Here is a 19,488-nt window from a genome sequence, read left to right as displayed (position 1 = left end):
CAATTTATTAGGTGGTGCACCCCACTTGCAGATTTTGGCACAAAACAGTGCTTGCAACAAAATTTGCAACCAGAAATCTGGTGTGGAATGTTAGTACCTGACCCTCATTACATCCTGGAATATCCAGGCTTTTTTTGCATGGAGGATGTATTCGAGTACTCCAGGTCAAGCTCTGCTTATGGATTCCCTGTGCTGACATCAGGGATAAGACAATGTCAGTCTGACCTCCTGGCCTCCTCTCCCCACTGTTTACAGGCAGTGGAGTATTTCAGAATAACAATACTCCATAATTTTAGGTCGTAATTCAGTCTTATCTGGTTTTATGCCACCATAAATCACACTTTACAGAAGCCATAATATGTTCTATGGGGAAAATTATATTTTTGTTGTCACCAGATGTACTTATAGCAGTGCCAAATAATTGGTAGCCTCGCCGGCGAGTTAAGGAAGGCCTACGCGGTCCTCCTGTGTGCACAGCACCAAAGGGAAGCAGCAGCATCTTGTCCGTAAAGAGCTGCACCACACATTCATGAAAGCGCTAAAATGGGCTACAGAAACGACCCCCTCCCTATATTCCTTGCCCTGCTTCTTCTGAAGTCAGACTGACCGCATGGTCTTCTCAGGCCGATCCGATTTAGCTAATTAGTAATCTGACAAGAGCTGCCCAAGGGATTAGCCGCTTATCCAAACAGTACAAAACTCCAGCAGACAAGTCCATCTCTCCCCGGGGTCCCGCGGTGACACTGTGGGAAATACTAGGCGGAGATGGGTTTACTGGGAGGTGATTTATTTATATGGTTTTAAAAAATTTAAATACCTTTTATTTTTGTTGAAATTGGAAGGGGGAGCAGCAGGTTTTATAGCGTGTAAGTTACAAAGCCCTCGAGGAACGCTGGCCTGGAATGATGTGCAGATATCTTCTTCTCTACTAGAGCATCTGAGGTGACAGGGAAGCCCTCTGCAGTGTTTTAAGGATTTTCCTTCTGTGTAAATTTGGGTCCTGCCGGCTGTGTTCAGATAATCTGGATCCTTAACCCTTGTCCTCAGGTGCTCACTTTCCCCTCGGCAGGTAGCGTTCCCTACCTTTGCCAACAATCTTCTGCCATAACACACGCACAACCTCTGGCACTCCACGTGTTGTGCATCTACATCTCCCACCATGCACACTTGCTTGGCTGTTTTCTGAACTCCCACAGAAGTGAAAGGAGCATGCTGGGAGTTGTAGTTCACAACGGCTGGAGTGCCTAAGACTGCTGATCCCTGTTACTCTTAACCGCTGGCATAATCTTCTAGTTCAGGACATGGGCACATCTGTGGCATGAAGCCTACCCTGAAACTTAGCATAGAAGTTTTTAGTTTTTTTGTACTTAACAATAACTTGCAGAAAAAAAACAAAGCCTAAACCAAAAATATGTCTGTGACTCGCTGTTGTGTTACTGTTTTATGGTGCAGTTTATCTGTTAGTCGCATGTGAATGTGAACTTGCAGCACCCATTGTACGGTAAAAAAAATCCCATACAAACATGCCGCAAGTGATTCACCGCCACACAGGAGTCCACTGACGTCTGCGCTGACAAAAGCGTATGTGACTTGAGACCTGCGGCCACCAAAGATCCAACAGGTGTACAGTTTTCTGAGCCAAGCAGGAAGTTGGCGTTCCGTACCGACATGAGGGTGCACCAGCATATGGCCGCACTGCCAGAGGCATATTGTGCTTCATATAAGTAAACTGCAAGTACACTATATAAGAAAGGCACACTTTACATTTTTACTTGAAGGGATTGCCCCATCTCTCTGCTTCCACAGCGAGATAAGACTAAGCGCCGGCCTCATGGCTGGAATTACGGAAACAGCCGAGCGGGCTGACACTCCGTGACTTATTTAACTGAGTGGAAGCGACGCAAATAGCATAGCAGAGCAAGCTACGCTTCTTCCATAACTCAGTTTGCATAGTTCCCTTTTAATACAGTAGTTAACCCTTTAAGGCTTCATGCACACTTGTCCGTAGCTGCAAAATCCAGATACCTTCCGTCTGCATTCCGCATTTTTCTCACGTTCATCAATAGAAAGGACTATTCTCGTCCACAACACAGACCAGAATAGAATATGTTCTATAATCTCATTTCAACAAATGGCATACAAGTTAATACAAGGCACTTACTAATGTATTGTGATTATCCTTTGCTGTCTGGATTCATTTTTCCATCACAATATATACTTCTTGTTTCGATGGTTACGACCACCCTGCAATCTAGCAGCGGCGGTCGTGCTTGCACACTCTAGGAAAAAGCACTAACCTATGTGAGCTCCCGGCCACCGGTGAGGACAGAACTTTTTCCTATAGTGTGGAAGTTCAGCCACCGCTGATGGATTGCAGGGTGGTCGTAACCATGGAAGCGAGCAGCGTATAATGTGATGGAAAAATGAATCCAGCCAGCAAAGGAGGCAGTATGGACAACCACAATACATTAGTAAGTGCCTTGTATTAACTTTCTCTACATAATTTGCTGAAGTGAGACAACCCCTTTAAGTTTCCAGTGAAAAGGTCTATATTGCTATAGCATCCTAATAGCTGCATGACTCTTTAAATGTTACCTTTTTGAAGTACAATAATAAAATAAAAGTGCATAACACAAGCGCGCTGCGCAGCACTGTGCGGATGACCTCCTGGACGCCAATTCATTTTATCCATGTCTAGATTTTTATTTAAATAAAAAAAATCCATACTACAAGTGTGTGACGTTGGGAACTCTAATTTTCTATTGTATATTGCCATGATCTCCTAGGGGTATTTGTCCTAGGAGTATAGGGGTAATTGTGCACTGGATGTCACAGCCTTTGTCTACATACTTTGGTGAGCACACCCATTCTTTTCTATACTGACAATTACTACTCGTAATGTCTTAATGCAACATTGCCTTCATGTCATGACCAAAGGCACCTTGTAGCCCTAGCCTTACGGCTAGCCGTAATGTGGATGTGCCATTAGTCGATTGTCTGAAAACCCCTCTAGTTTCAGTAAGTTTGCCCTCTGGTACTACCTGCAAGGTGACAAAAGTATGTACATTTTTTAAAATCAAAATTGGTAGAATTATTGTCGTGTTTCATAGTTGCCATCATAAAAAGGGAACTTTGCCGGGAACTTTGGATCCATATATAAGTAATATAAGTGCGTACTTTATTGTTATATTTGGGACACTTAAAGGGCATCTGTCAGCAGATTTGTACCCATGAAACTGGCTGACCTGTTACATGTGCGCTTGGCAGCTGAAGGCATCTGTGTTGGTCCCATGTTCATATGTGCCCGCGTTGCTGAGAAAAGTTATGTTTTAATATATGCAATATATGCAATGAGGTGTTGTCATTACACCTAGAGGCTCAGCTCTCTCTGCAACTGTCGCGCTCTCTAAATTTTGATTGAGAGGGTCAGGCAGTGTAAACGTCATCACACCTGGCCCTGTCAATGAAAGTGCAGAGTGTGTCAGTTGCAAAGAAGGCAGAGCCTCTAGGTGTAATGGCAACACCCCCATTGCTCCTAGAGGCTCATTTGCATATATTAAAACTTCATTTTTCTCAGCAACGCAGACACATATAAACATGGGACCTATACAGATGCCTTCAGCTGCCAAGCGCACATGTAACAGGTCAGTCAGTTTCATAGGTACAAATCTGCTGACAGATGCCCTTTAAGCCCTGCTCACCTCGAACATGCCCAAGAACACCAACTTCTGGGTGGGATTTACATAAACCCCTGCCCGAGCTGGGACAAGCCGAATTTGCTGTTATAGAACATTCTGGACAATCCTGACAGATTCTAGACTGTTGGCAAGTTTGTAAGTGCAGAATATGGTTTGGCTTTGCCCCTCACTGACTTCCTGCTTAGTTTTTCAGTTGAGAAGACCACATTCCAGGTCCAGGGTTGGCCATGGCTTTAGTCCTGCCTGACTCACGCTGGTTTGTCTACATCTGTCTGTTTGTGATCCACTCCCGTTTATCTGATGATACATACTAGATAGAACACATTTGCAAGGAAGGACCTTTGCATAGAAATCAAGATGCATTGAACAGGACACACTATGGACAATATGCAGCCAGCTTGTCAAGCAAGTTCTTATTTTTGCTAGCTCTAAACTAATATATGCTAAAATATCCATTCTATAGTAAACCCAGGGCCACAGCTTCAGTGGGAGCAGTGACAAAAAAATTGCAATCAGTTTGGCAGCAATAAGGTTAAATTCCATAATGCTGATATTGGAGGTCACGGCACCTCTTTTTAGTGGTCCATCGTTGTAGATCGCTGTGCCAGCACTTAATAGCTTTTGTTGGCACATGACTGAGTGGGAGAGGAGAACCCAGCTCGTGAGTGAGATCATGCGTGCACCCCCCCATACTCTACAGCTACCAGTTGCCCAGAGTGTCTTCTGGCCACATCATTAACTCGGGCATTTAGATTTCATTAACGGCATCAGACCTAGATGGTATTAAAAGCACCACCAATTATGAAACGCTTATTAATCAACAGAGTAGACCTTCAGCACAAACACAAAGCTTTTAAGGACGTCTCCTCTGCAACAATCCCTGGTCCAGAAGTAATTATGGGGCCGACCGTTGTGAGAAAAAAAAGAAAAAGCGATTAACTCCGCACGGGCACAATCGCCTGACGGAAGGGGTTAATCTGAGCCGGCGTCGTACGAAGACTTATGAAATAATGCAACTGTAGAAATATGTTGATGGCGGTCGCTGAAGGCTCCCAAACCTATATTTAAAATCTGAGCCTAGGCCATATTTTTTGGGATAACTGATTTGTATGGTAATTAGACATGTGAAAAGGTTCCTTCGTTACGTTTAAAACTCAACATAATTTAAGGATCTCTTGGCACAACATTATTTCATATAGAAAATTAGCAAACACTTACATGCAACTGTAGCATGAAATCGGAGACAAAGACGCAGTCCTTTTGTCTTTCAGAGGGTATTTTCATGGAGTAAACGTTGGCTTTGTAGGCTTTTTTTGTCTACATATGTGAGGCTTGAAGCTATTGTCCTCTTTTATCAGCTGTTCTGCTTTGCCACATATTGTCTGCTAAGACCTTTCTATAGGGGTTCGGGTCTGGCTATCGAATAATGTTTATAATCTTATTTCCGCAGTGGGATATATGCACGTCATAGATGAATCCTTGAAGGTGAACAACTTGTAAAGCCACTGGGTGCCTTGTCATGGGCCACATCTGCTTGGTGGGCACCGAAGGTTTGTCTGCTCCACCAAGCGTACAAGGTGTTTCTCAGAAATGATGAAACCCTCCAGATCTAATCGTCTCTGGGATTTAATTTGGGAACAGCAAAAGTAAATAGTTCCAGAGAAGTTCCACCTTTTGTCTCTTTGCAGCAAATGTTTAGCATCTGTCTTCTCTCTGTTTTCTGACTTGTGCATGGCTTGTAGCCCCGGTTGGCAGGATCTAGATTTTTTCCCTCTTTTACAGCTGGCCTAATCCAGCACTTAACTCTGTACCAGGCAGCTAAATAGTGACATTTACTGCTATTGGAAAGCTACAGATGTGGTTCCTAGTTATGTTTGTTCTGTGCGTTTCAGTTTTTAATATCACGTAGGGAGACTGTACCCACATGGCCCCTCTGATAGAGCCAAAAAGGAATCAGCCTGGTCCCTCAGCATAGCCAAGTTCTGCTTTGGTGGCATCGGTGGCATCGTATAAACAGGTTGACATCATTTGGCACAGAAAAGTATTACTTTGGCACCATGTGGGAGCTTGTAGAGGTCTTGTATACATTAGTTAAGGTAATTACTGATGCATCGTGTCAGTAAACAATTAGCACCATTGTATCGTGGCCTGTAAGATACTTCTGCTGACATCTACTCCATTAGTTTTAAAGGGTTAATAAGGTTGTCTAAGATCAGGATAGAAAAAAAACCGTATAGAAACATAGCTCCTGAATTTTGCCATTGTACCCTTCCACCTATTGTAGCCATTTTAGGAGGCTGCGGTGACATAAAGTCATATCATAATGTTGTGCGGTTGCTTCAGCCCAGTGACATAACTTCAGACACTGCGATCATCGCGTGGCCTAATAAATGTGCAGAATCGGGGCTGATTAGCCGCGGAACAAGAATTCACACAACTAGGATATTGGAATGTATTGTTTTTTCCAGGCTTAGGATTGTTGTACAGTCTCGCCGCCAAGGGAGTGGAATTGAACTTGCAGGATATATTGATAGGCAACGTCCTATGTGAGGGGTGCTCAAGTCTGAACTACCATGGTGTCCATTCAGGCTTAATGCACTATAGAGACCCCTACTCACTCATCCCACCTGGTGGCAAATAGCAGAATGATAGTCCTAAAATGGACGACTCCAATAACTCAGGAGTTGTTCCCTGTAAAATTTCTGCTATATTGCTACAGTATAAAAGCAGTACAATGTAAAAGGAAGGCAGAGTGGCATAGTAAGGGGACACAAGAGGAAGGCACTAGCAGTGCTGCCTGCCTATGATGTGTCCTTCAGGGATTTAGCAGAGAAGAGTGGTCCAATTAATTGTCAAGGAGACCTATCCAGTGATTGGCTGGAGCAGTCAAATGTCAGGAAGGAGCAGGAAGTAGGGGGCAGAAGAGAGTGCAAGGAGCATCGGAAGCAGGGTTGCCAACTGTCCAGAAATTTCTGGACAGTCCGCAAAAGTATGGACGTGTCCGTGATTTTTCTGAGGCTGGTGGTTCTTCACTAGATTAGTTTGGTGGTATTTATCATCATTTAAAGCTGTATATTGAGTTATAAACATGTATTACTCCGATTTGTCCGTAAAAAATGTTGGCTGTCCGTAATTTTGGATAAAAAAAGAGAAATTCTGGTTGGGAACCCTGATCGGAAGTGAAGTGGCGGGAGATCAGTAAGGTGAGTGTTAGTTTATTTTCTAACATTCTAAACTTGTTTCAAAAAAGTTTTCATGGTGGGATAACCCCTTTAACAATATTACAATGCGAGCACTTAAAAAAAGTATAAAATATATATATATATATATATATATATATATATATATATATATTATTTTTTTTTAGGTGTTTTCTTCTACTTTTTTTTAATAAAAGAAACTGTTAAAATTTCGGCAATGTACTAATGTAGTTAGTTTGGGCAGGAAGGATGTGTGGCCTGGATTTGTTGCAAGATCAGGTTTGTAGATTCAGCTCTGGTAACTGCTAGTGTTAAACCAAAAAAACTGTTGGGTTAACTTAGGGAAATCACATTTTCTTCCCATTTGTGTATTAGATCTTTTTTTTTTCAGATAGAGGTCATTGCGCCCTTGGACAAGACTGGCATGCAGCCAAGAGTTTAAAGGGTTATTTGTGAGATGAATTGGTCATTCTGATAACCTCATTGAAAGGGCACAGATAACAAGTCTGTATGCTAAAAGCTGTATAGGTATTTCACCAACACATAGCAGTCTCATACGTCCAAAATCCTTTTAATTATTATACTACAATATCTTCCGATAATAAAGACTTATGGAAGCTTTCTGCTGGTCATGCCGTAAGTCCTGGGGTTGATCGTAGATGACCGGTACGGGTGCTGATTTAGTATGGGTGAGTCAGCACTGCTCAGCAGGACAAATAAAATAGCAGTAAGCCTCCAAGATATTCGGGTCCACCTTATGGAGTACTATAATTTGTGATTTATTTTTTATGTAGTGATTCACATAAATAGTTTTGACAGAAGTCACTCAGATGAGCCTTGTATAGTTCCCTTTATTTAGAGGTTCCTCGTTTTGAACATCTCATGTGCTCTCTGTTGCTTCCAACTTCTTTCTAAATAATTGATGACAGTGAAATGGTCCTTATTGTATTTTTAGTTTTTTTTTCTTGCAATTTGTAATGTACATTTTAAGTGGCTACAGAGCTACTCCTCCGTATCACATGAACGTGAGGAAGACTCTGACGACTTGGGTTGTCCAAGTCCACGGCTCAAATTCTGAGGGTTCAAAAAGGAGAAGTTTCTTAAATTTAGAGCACTTTCTATTGTAATCACTAAACAAGCTACAGCATCTTCTGTTCTTTCTGTTTCTCTATGTACCATGTGATGTACGTTCCACTACAAGGTTCATATGTAATTCCGGTTTCATCACTGTCAGTGATGTATCATATCAGCTAAAAGGCAGCTCGATAGTGGCCCAGGACAGGAGTGAGGGTTGCTAATATTCATGAGGCCTATCTGATATATAAGCCTGGCTTCTCAGTGAAAGCCTGAATATTAGTCCACAAAAAGGTGCACCTTTCAGTTTTTTTTTTTACTTTATCCTTGTCACAAGTGAGAAAATGTACAGCGTAATTACAAACTCAGCATAGTATTGTACAGACCACAGACATAATCTACATTAAATGTTTTTTTTGTTGTTACTATATGACATTGCTTGTCCTGAACGGAGCCTGAGTTACATCCTGTATCATACTCAAGAGCTGTACTCGCTATTCTGCTGGTGCAGTCACTGTGTACATACATTACATTACCTATCCTGTACTGATCCTGAGTTACATCTTGTATTATACTCCAGAGCTGCACTCACTATTCTGCTGGTGCAGTCACTGTGTATATACATTACATTAATTATCCTGTACTGAGCCTGAGTTACATACTGTATTATACTCAAGAGCTGCACTCACTATTCTGCTGGTGGAGTCACTGTGAACATACCTTACATTACTTATTCTGTACAGATCCTGAGTTGCATCCTGTATTATTCTCCAGAGCTGCACTCACTATTCTGCTGGTGGAGTCACTGTGTACATACATTACTTATCCTGTACTGATCCTGAGTTACATCCTGTATTATACTCCAGAGCTGCACTCACTATTCTGCTGGTGGAGTCACTGTGTACATACATCACTTATCCTGTACTGATCCTGAGTTACATCCTGTATTATACTCCAGAGTTGCACTCACTATTCTGCTGGTGGAGTCACTGTGTACATACATTACATTAATTATCCTGTACTGATCCAGAGTTACATCCTGTATTATACTCCAGAGCTGCACTCAGCATTCTGCTGGTGGAGTCACTGTGTACATACATTACATTACTTATCCTGTACTGATCCTGAGTTACATCTTGTATTATACTCAAAAACTGCACTCACTATTCTGCAGGTGGAATCACTGTGTACATACCTTACATTACTTATTCTGTACTGATCCAGAGTTACATCCTGTATTATACTCCAGAGCTGCACTCAGCATTCTGCTAGTTTCTATTGGTGAACTTGTTAGCATGAGGGTGCTTAACAACTCCTATCATTGCTATGAGATATAGTGTCCCATCCCAGGATGCAAATTACAAGAGCAAACTCTGCAGACACTGAACAAGCAGGTGATCCCGGAAGATCTGGGATCATAATCTGCAGAAGTTTTTGGATATTAACAAAGACCAGCTGTAAATTAGAGATCAGTGATGCAAAGTGTTAGCAAAACTCAACTTTTATGTGTATTACATCTCTATGTGAACAGAAAGCTCTTGTGGTCACTTTGAATTCCTCAGGTCATAGGTCCTGAAGGTTGTGAGTGGTCCTTGTGGTATACTGAATATACGCAGGACATTCAAGGGGGTCAGCCATCCAGTGCTCACCCTTCTGCTGTTCCTTACTTATCATTTCTTATGGACTGGAGTCTTCCTTGGTAGTGAGATTATGTTTTGGCGAGGTGGGGCTTCCAGTTTAATGTTTATGCTGCATTAATGTAATGGCCGTTTTGTGTGCTAAACAAAAATATACAATGGAAGGGTAAAATATTGATGAGAAGGTGGGTACTATCAGGTTACTGGGGCGGGTTACCCTGTGTATTGCGTCAGTCCTGTCCCTATGAACATTAGTGTGACCCCAGCTGTCCTAGTCAGGAGTTTTACATTAAATTCATCAGGTGGTCTCTCTATTTAAGGCTTAAAACTCTCCCACCATTTATTACGTTACAACCGACATCAAACTGCACTGTGTGAACCAGCCCTTTTATTATGTATACTGGGATGTGGAATTATTTTTTTCAAGCTGGTCATTAATTATATCTGATTGCTTTAAAGATGTTGCTCGACCATTTAGTTTTTTTTTTTAAGGGTCTTTATAGTGTAGAATAATTAGTCAAAATTCATCTTACCGTTCCCCTCCACTCTGGTTTCAACGCATCACGGTCCCCCGCCAGTGTGGGAATGGGAGTTTTGGGTGATCAGTAAGGTGAGTACTTATGTTTACAGCATGTGGAACGTTTAATTTAAAAAAATTTAAGGGCCAGACCCTCTCTTTTTTACACAACTCTTTATTTTGAAGGTGTTACAGTACGTGATTTACCATGTGGACGTAGTGTATCCCGGCCTCTGCTGCCTACAGTGTGCATATATTGGGCCTGTTAACCCAGTGCCCCTGGCACCATATCACCCATATCCTCTCTAGCAAATAACTGTAATTCTCCACAGCCTCTGTTTTCTCTTCGAACTGACCTATGTACATAGCACAAGACTGTTATACTGCTGCATAATGCTCCCCGGTGTTATATACATATGACACTATTAACCTCGCACTTGTATATTGTGTCCTCCGTGTATACTGACACTATTAACCCCATCCTGTTCCCTGTCATCCTCAGCGTATCTGCATGCACATCCTTCTCCTCTCCTCTGTACCAGCTCCAGCCGCTGTCTGCGCTGACCCGGCGCCGTTTTTCCGTGCGGACTGCTTGATAGAGAGCAGCTGACTGATGTCCCCTCAGACTTGACCGCCGCTTTCAGTAATGTTGTTTAAGGCAGAAATATGGCTTCTAAAGCCACCCAGCAATGGAAGCAGCTGTCCTTTTCAATAAACAGTGTCCGTGTCATGTGTGTACCCCCCCCCCCCCCCCCCCCCGCATGACAAATGCATTCTAATAAACCTGGCCATCTCGCACATGTACAGGCACTGTATCCACACGTAGGATCTTTTGTTATTTCACGGCTTCCACCAAGGGGAACAGCAGCTGTTTTAACCCAGAAGGAATATTCAAAGTTTGTGTATTGCAGGGAGCAGCAGAGCCTCCCTTACATGTGGAGCAGGCGGAGGCGAGCTGTCCAACGGCTGATCACATGGCATGCCAAGTGTATTAAATTTTGCAGACATTTTAACAGCAATATGCTAGATAGTTGGGTGTCCCCTGAGGCTGCTGGATTTTTTTATCTCCTTCATAGAAGGTCAAAGCCCTTTCCTGGCTACTTGTCCTCCTGCTCAGTCTCTCTCCGTTCTCCCTATACCTCTCTCATATATTGCGTCTTCCTTTCATTCTCTGGCTTTTTATTGTTTAACCTTTCTCCCCTGATCATCAGAGCTGACATATGACAAAACCCTTGAGTCCACTTCTTCATCTGGAACACCTTTTCTGTCCAAGAGTAATGCTCATCTCTGATGGGGAGGAGAGAAGTGTGAGGGTGCACAGCCATGGGCAGACTGTTTTAGGGGATGTGCAAGGCCTGGCGTGATCCCCCACTGCACAGGGATGTCTCTCATATCGTGCTCTTTTTCTACTGTACACATCAATATGCTTTGCCTCTTCCTTTCGCTCCCCGTGTCCCTCTCTATCCGCCTCCCACTTCCCTTCCTTTTTTCTTTTCTCCAGAAGAAGAAGAAGGCAGGAAGAGATTCCATCTGGCATATGAATAATTGAAATGGCTCAACTTGGTTCCTGTTGCTGTTGTTTGCTCTGAGTTTTCCTCATCTCCCACCTCAGCCCCCCTTTGTATGACATCTCCCCGCAGGGCACAGTGGGGCTGGCGTTGGGTGGAGGAGACGCCTGGTGACTGATGGCTGCTGCTGTTGGGAAAGTTTATACAAATGTTTCTTTCTTGTTATTTCATACAGAAAGCAAAGAAAGCAAAACCTAAAGGGGAAGGGGGAGAGGGTTGGCTGACAATGGCTCAGCTTACTTCAATCACTTTTGTGCCACTTACCAGTCATAGGAGTCTGTGTAGTGCCTCGTTGTGTTGTCATTTATTGCAGCAGCAGGATCCTCCCATCCGTGCAGCAGTCACTGCTCAGCATACTGGCTGCACAACGCCCCTGCCGAGCCGATTGTAGTGGGCATGCTCATTGTTTTCGGTTTAGTTGTGCTTTTAGATTGTCCCTCAAGTTTTAGATCAAAGTTCAAGAAATTTACTCCACCTTAAAGGTTTTTTTTCTTTTAAATTCTAACCAACTTCTCCAGACAGTAAGTCCTGTGAAAATAAACAGACTTATCTGCTGTCTTCAAAGCACTTCCAACATCTGCACGGACAGGGTCACAGGGAACTGCCACTGCAGCCAATGACTGTCGTGAAAGGTGATGTGTTCCCAAGTTGTCACGCCACTGCTGGGTCACGTGTGGCTTGGGGACACGTTACCACTGAGGCTAGTCATTGGATGGATACAGCGGAGTATGTGACCCCATCCATGCAGATGTTCACAGACAGAGACCGAAAGTGCAGTGCAGAAAGCCCCGGGAGTCAGGGATTCAGAATTGAGTGGTGGAGAGCATGGAAGTAGGTTTCTCCTCATAAGTCCCACTGGCTCGTGGCGGGATTAAAAAAATCTTGGGCAATCACTTTAAAGAGATTACAACTCAAAGCATTCATACTGCCTACCATATTAACAGTCCCTGAGTGCTTATATTTGCTTTCCTTGACGGGTGAAAATGAGAATTCATCGATCAGGAATATCTATAGATTAGCTCCTGTTATAAAGAAATTTTTGGTTTTGGTTCTCCTGATAATTTCGATGGACCATAAAAGTGACCCTCTGTGCATCTAAGGATCGCCACAGTACCCTAACAGAAGATGGAATTATTGGCAAGCACATTAAAAACGACCGATCTGCACCCTGTGCAGAGGTTACAATGAAACCTCTTGTCGGTGGCCTATTGTCTCATCTATCTCCGTTTTCCATCATGGACCATATCATTTTCAGTTAGGACAGGTGGACATCCAGATCATCAACTTCCTTGTTATAAGAAAACTGTGTCCTGTTCTTTACTCCCCACTGAGCACCAGTTTGACCCACCTGAATTGTTTTAATCAAAGTCGAAATTTTTTCTGAAAAGTGTCAGTGATCACAGGTGCACAAAATAGAGCGAACCTCCGATCATAGGCATGCATTAGTGTATTAACAGCTGATTCCAGGATGCGGCTCCCGGCTGATTTTCTTGAGAACTGTCAGTGGCTCATTTTGTTGCTGGAGCCCGTCGTGCATATGCATATGGAGGGTTTAGAAAAAAATGGTATTTTAATGCTTTCTATTAAATTGGGACTAAAAGTAGTGTCTTAATTTGCATGCATTAGCATATTTGCATATAGATCACTGGGATGGTGGAAGATATAAGAGCGTTTAAATGAAGATTCTGTTAAAGAGACAGACATAATTTTCTTTTTTTTGCCTCTGCTAAAGGAAGTTATTATTTAAAAAGAAATTAAAAACTACATTATATGATTTTTTTATCCATAGCAGGAGAACATAATGTCTAGTAAATCCAGCCAGTGTGTGCAGTCTGTCATGTAAACCTAGGAAGAGTTGACTTTTCAGAGATTGCTTGTAGACCTCCATTCTCCAGTCTATGTTGTCTGGCAGACAATGCAGTTTGGTAACATTCTGCGGGTCGCTTCATGACTCTAGAGTCAAAATTGAATTTGTTAACCCCTCAGAACGAACGTGCCATTTTTTTTTGCGAAGTCCTCAAAAAACAAGCCCAGGACAGTATGAATGACCAGAATTTTTGTATTATTGTGCACATTCGTTTTCATTGTTTCTAATTTTCCAGACTTTGGTGGAAACTGTTTCTTAAAGCAAAAATTCTCTTTCCATTTTTCCCATTTGCAGCTCAGGCTGCGTGCTGGAGTCGTTGCTGCTCCTGTGTGAAATATCTTCATTTTTCATGACCACAAAGCCTCAGGCAGCTTGTCTCCCTCGGGGAATATATCACCCCTTATCTAAATGAGACAGTTCTGTAGGTGTCTGGGATTCATCTGGAAAGTTACAAGCTTGTGAGTAAAGTGTAATATACAGGAACCTCTCATGTCCCAGTTTGGAATTTTCCAGTGAACAAAACTGGGCTGATAAGAGACAACTTCGTGAGAAGAACGCACTTTCTCCAGTGCCATTTTGCAATTCTAATTTATTTATTTTATGCACTTATATAGCGCTACTATATTCCGCAGCCCTTTACAGACATAAGCATCTAAGTTCCCTATCGGTATGTCTTTGAAGTGTGGGAAGAAACCGGAGTACCTGTAGGAAACACACGCAAACACGGGGAGAACATACAAACTCCATGCAGATGTTGACCATGGTCGGATTCAAACCTAGGACCCTAGCGCTGCAAGGCCACCGAGTTGCCCTAATGGACTGAAATTAATAAGGCTGGCTGCAGAGAGCACCTACCTAAGGCTACTTTCACACTAGCGGCAGCCTTCTCCGGCAGGCTGTTACAGCGGGGGAACATCCTGCCAGATCCGTGCTGCCGCTAGTGCACCGTGACCCATTCACTATAATGGAGGTGGGCCGGAGGGCCAGCCGCAGCACAGCAGACATGCCGAGAAACCACCAAAATAAAACAACGACATGTTCGCCCACCTGAACAGCCTGCCGGAGAAGGTTGCCGCTAGTGTAAAAGTAGGGTAGGGTTACAAAGGTGCACAGCGTTACAATCCTTTTATAAAGCACTGCTGTGCACCCATATTCATAAGGGCTCATGCACACGAGTGTATGTATTTTGCAGGACGTAAAACATATGGATGACGTCTGTGTGCATTCCGTATTTTGCGTAATGTAACTGGCCACTAATAGAACAGTCCTATCCTTGTCTGTCATGCAGACAATAATAGGACATGTTCTGTTTTTTTACGGAACAGACATACACGCAAATGGAATGCGCTCGGAGTAACTTCCTTTTTTTTTTTTTTTGCGGACCCACTGAAATTAATGGAAAGAAAATACGTTTGTGTGCATGAGCCCTTACTGTGTGATTTGCTTGCTTCATGGCTATGAAGAAATGTCCAAGTAGTGTAAGAAGTAGGACCTGTCATAATCAAAAATACCTATGTTATCGGATATTGGGAGGTAACATCTGGAATACTCAGGTCCATTCCTGCTACAGGGAGTTTTCCTCAAAAAGTGCAGGGTTTGGCCGCGAGATTCTCCAGGACAGGGGGCCACCATTTATATTATGTGCACTAAACCATAATTCTCTAACACTAGAGTTCTTGTAGAAACAATTGGTCAGAATTGACCATCTATTGAAAAATATTTTTTTCCGTTAGTTGGATGGACCAGTGAAGATGAAAACTAGCGCCTAACCCTCTCTGCTCTTTGGCAGCCATCAATCATTGATAAAAGGCAGTGGGTGGTCATGCTGATGATGTGCCAGCTAGAAGTACCGCCAGTTCTTGATTTGTATAGGAGTGACCACACTGGTCTCCACAAGAGCAGTGACATCCTGTGTGGTCACCTCAGGCAGCCAGGTTGCCCTCAGTCCTGATTCTTCAGGAGGTCTCGGGAAGGAACCCCCTAATGAATAAGTATATTAGTACATTTTAGTCTTCCGTCTAACACCCTCACCACATTCCTGATCACATTTATACCTTGTGATATACGCAGTGATTGATACAAATAGCTCCCTGTAATCTTAGAAATGGACGCTTTTCTTGGCTTCCCATCTCGCCACTCGGGGGAACAGATCGTCTAATAACGGTATTTTCCACTAGTTAGTAAAAGTGTCTGCGCTGTTTATACATAGTGCGGGAGGATTCCACAGCACAGAGCTGTCTGACGGGAATCTAATCTGTGAGCGCTGTATGTTTTATTAGGCTTCTGTTTGGGGCAGGACAGAGGAGTGTGAAGTGTACAGCTGTTTATACTGCGCACCATGCAATGCAAACTAGCTTCAGTATATGGGCTTCTGCCTGCAAAGTCTGGAATCGTCTAATTCCTTGTCCTTGCTAATCCATGGACGTTCATGTCAACTAACACAATATTTATTTCCGTAATTGCATAGCTATAGGTAAAGAGTAGATGCTCACAGGAGCCCAGAGTATTTAAGATATCAATGTGGTTACCTCTAGGCAAGTAGTGGCCTTTTTATGCTTCAGATCATATCAGTGAAGAAATAAATGTGTATCGTAATGAGAGATAGCCGCAGACCAGGTAGCTGCTGGCGGACAGCACTCCGGCTACCCTTTCAACAAGTAGGGATGTATTGGCTGAGGAGGGAAGCGGTTGTCAGATACCTCTTTCCCTTCCCTCTCTAATGATGAGGGCTTATTCACATGACGCCTTTTTTTATTTATTTTATGCACTCATATATCACTACTATATTTTGCATCCCTTTACGGACATTAGCATCCAACTGTCCCCAATGGGGCTCACAATCTAAGTTCCCTATCAGTATGTCTTTGGAGTGTGGGAAGAAACCGGAGTACCTGGGGGAAACCCACGCAAACACGGGGAGAACATACAAACTCCATGCAGATGTTGTCCTTGATCGGGTTCAAACCTAGGACCCTAGTGATAACCACCGAGCCACCGTGCTGCCCGTTTGTAATCTCTGTGCTATCCATTTTAAAAGGGGACAGCACACGGGCCCGTACAAGATCTGCGTGCCTGGTCCGAGAAACTACGTGCAGATCAGAATAGCCTATTCAAGTATGAGAGTGAGAAGAAAATGCTCTCCGTCTTTCAGGATCATCTTCACCAGAAGTGACTACACTGGTGCCAGGGCCCATGTTGCCGATGTACTGGTGTGGGTACAGTTGACTTTGTCGCTATGTCCCTGAGCGTCCGCTTGTACGTAGAACTTACTGGACCAGATTTGATATATACTGATTTATGGTAATAGGAGTAACTTGTAACCTTGCAGCAATTACCTACCACGAATTCTTATTCTCCCTGCATGGAGAGCTTATCTGCCGCTTGTGGACATCTCTTGACGTTCCTATTTAGCAAACCCTTTTATGGGGAGAAAAGAAAGATTCCTCTGACCACCAGGAGGCGCAGTAGTCTTAATTCAGTACAGGAGGAAAAGTACTGGTTCTGCACGACCTTGGGTAAGTCTCCCCCTAACCTCATGCATCAAACTTAAATCATAATATCTGGGTGACACCTATTAACTTATAAAAGAGAAAATATTCCAGCTGTCCATCTGCTGCTAAACGGTCATTTATATGCTGAAGGGAAGTAGAACAAACTGCTTATAGTCTCCCGGCATTTGTTATAGTTGTGTTTAATGAGATTGTGTATTGCGTAGCACAAGGAGATTCATAAATAAACACATCATCTCATGGTTAAGTGCTGCTAACTCTGCGAGGGGTGCATCGAAGGGTTAACCCGAATGGTTAATAAGTTCCATCCTTGCCCTCCCCCCCTGCATAGCCGTATGTGCTCATTGCGAATATTCACACATAGACGGCAGGATAACCTTTTTTAAATTTTTTTTTCTTCTTGTGAAGGAGAAATTCTCTCCATCCTGAGAAATTCCGCACTGATGGGCTGGGTGATATGTGGCAAAAATTTGTGAAGAGTCCGTGGTTCATTTTGGGTGTAAACTGCATTATTTTTAAAAGTTTCTGCTGAGAATCAAAAGAGATCTGTCCATTTTTATCAATATAAATTATTGGTCATACTCCTTAATATGATTTTTTTTCATTATCCAAATTCTCCTTTGTCAGTCAAACAGTCGCATAGGAAACATCTTGCAAAACGGACCAAAAAGAAATGCAGGTAAATTAGAAAATGCTGTCGTGAAAGCAAAGCTATGAAACCTGGTAGCGGGATTTAGAGTGGGATTTACAAGTGACATGACTTTTATTTCCATCATACATAATGGAAAAAAATGGAACCGTTGTTTGTGCCTATAGAAATATATTAGGACCGAGCAAAATGGAATGCCTCTTATAGGGTTCAGTTTTGCATTACGTCCTAAAATTCCGTTATATTTTGTTATAACCCTGTTATAACGGAATTACTTTACGCAGATGCGAACCCGCTCATACTTGAACAACACAACAGAGAAGCAGTTGGCGGTTTTTCACCCATGTATCTGAAGCCCATTAAGGGCGGCTGCCTTTCCACATTACCAGACATGGCTAGGAAGTGCTCTACACAGGAATTTATACTGTGAGAAAGGGGAGACATTGTATAAGAAGTCTGGGAGTATAACATACATGTAAAGCAGGAAACTACCAATGATTGGGACATAGCTATAGAGGGCGCAGAGGAATCAGCTGTACCCAGGCTCATTCTGAGATACAGTGGGCAGCATGGTGGCTCAGGGGTTAGTACTGGTGCCTTACAACACTGGGGTCCTAGGGTATTTGCGTTAGTTCCTTCTGGGTACTCCAGTTCCCTTCCACACTCCAAAGACATACTGAGAGGGACCTTAGATTGTGAGCCCCATTGGGGACAGCTTGATGCTAATGTCTGTAAAGGGCTGCGAAATATGTCAGCGCTATATAAGTAAAATAAATAAAAATAAATCAGAATAAAGTCACCTGAATCTGCCAATTTTGATGCGACCGGCCGACCATCTAATGTGTGTAGGGCATCCTGACCCTTCCCTGATGGCAGTTAGATTTCAGCATGCCCAGTCCTTTTCTTTTCAGGGAGATAGGCCTCTGGCTTATTCCTATCTTCCCATTCGGAGTACATACACACTCAGGGAAGTGTGGATTTAGGCCTCATTCAGACAGCGGTACTTATATATTGATGACCTATCATCACGGGAGATCTTCACTGTCAGATCATTGGCTCCCATTGGCAAAAACTACACAGTGGAAGGAAGGCTTCACCTGAATAGGAGCTGAGCTGCAGTACCCCGGTAATCTAAGTACCGGAAAACCCCTTTAACTGTCTGCGGTATGGGTGTTACATCTGAAATACAGACAATTAAAGGGGTATTCCGGTTAGATTAAGTTATCTCCTATCTACAGGATAGGGGGATAACTATTAGAACGATGGGGGTCCTACCACTGGGACCCCCACCATTCATGAGAACAGGGGCCCCGCAGCTCCCCTGAAATGGACAGAGCGGCCGGGGGCTGTAGGCGGTACAGGGACCCTGTTCTCATGATTGGTGAGGTCCCAGTGGTAGGACCCCAACTGATCGAATAGTTATCCTGTAGTTAGGGGATAGCTTATTCTAACCGGAATACCCCTTTAAACAAGAATACAGTACAGTCATCTGCACAGAGCCTTACACAGTTCTGTCACATGACTGACGACGGGGGGATCTGAGCTGCTGTCTGTTTCCAGGGTCAACCAGGAGAATCTGGAAGTCAGCTGCGTAAATGAACCGTGAACATGACATGGAGACAGACATAGTGCCAAAATAGCAAAGAAGAGTATTTCCAAAGTTACTCAACTTTTTATTAGGGTCTAAGCTGTGAAATGTTGTTTTGTAGCAGAATTACTCTTTATGTATGAAAAGGAGTCAATGAAGCATCGACTGCGGCGCTCAGTCA

General features: G+C 43.2%; 1 protein-coding gene across 3 annotated transcripts in view; it reads left to right on the top strand.

Annotated features, from left to right (window-relative positions):
* CASZ1 (castor zinc finger 1) overlaps positions 1–19,488 on the top strand; it is a 237,335-nt gene that overhangs the window by 67,385 nt on the left and 150,462 nt on the right. The gene's annotated exons all lie outside the window — the stretch shown is intronic.

Source organism: Bufo gargarizans, chromosome 2, assembly GCF_014858855.1.
Source record: "Bufo gargarizans isolate SCDJY-AF-19 chromosome 2, ASM1485885v1, whole genome shotgun sequence".
NCBI lineage: Eukaryota > Metazoa > Chordata > Amphibia > Anura > Bufonidae > Bufo > Bufo gargarizans.
Note: the sequence above shows the minus strand (reverse complement) of the source record. Positions and strands in the feature narration are given on the sequence as shown.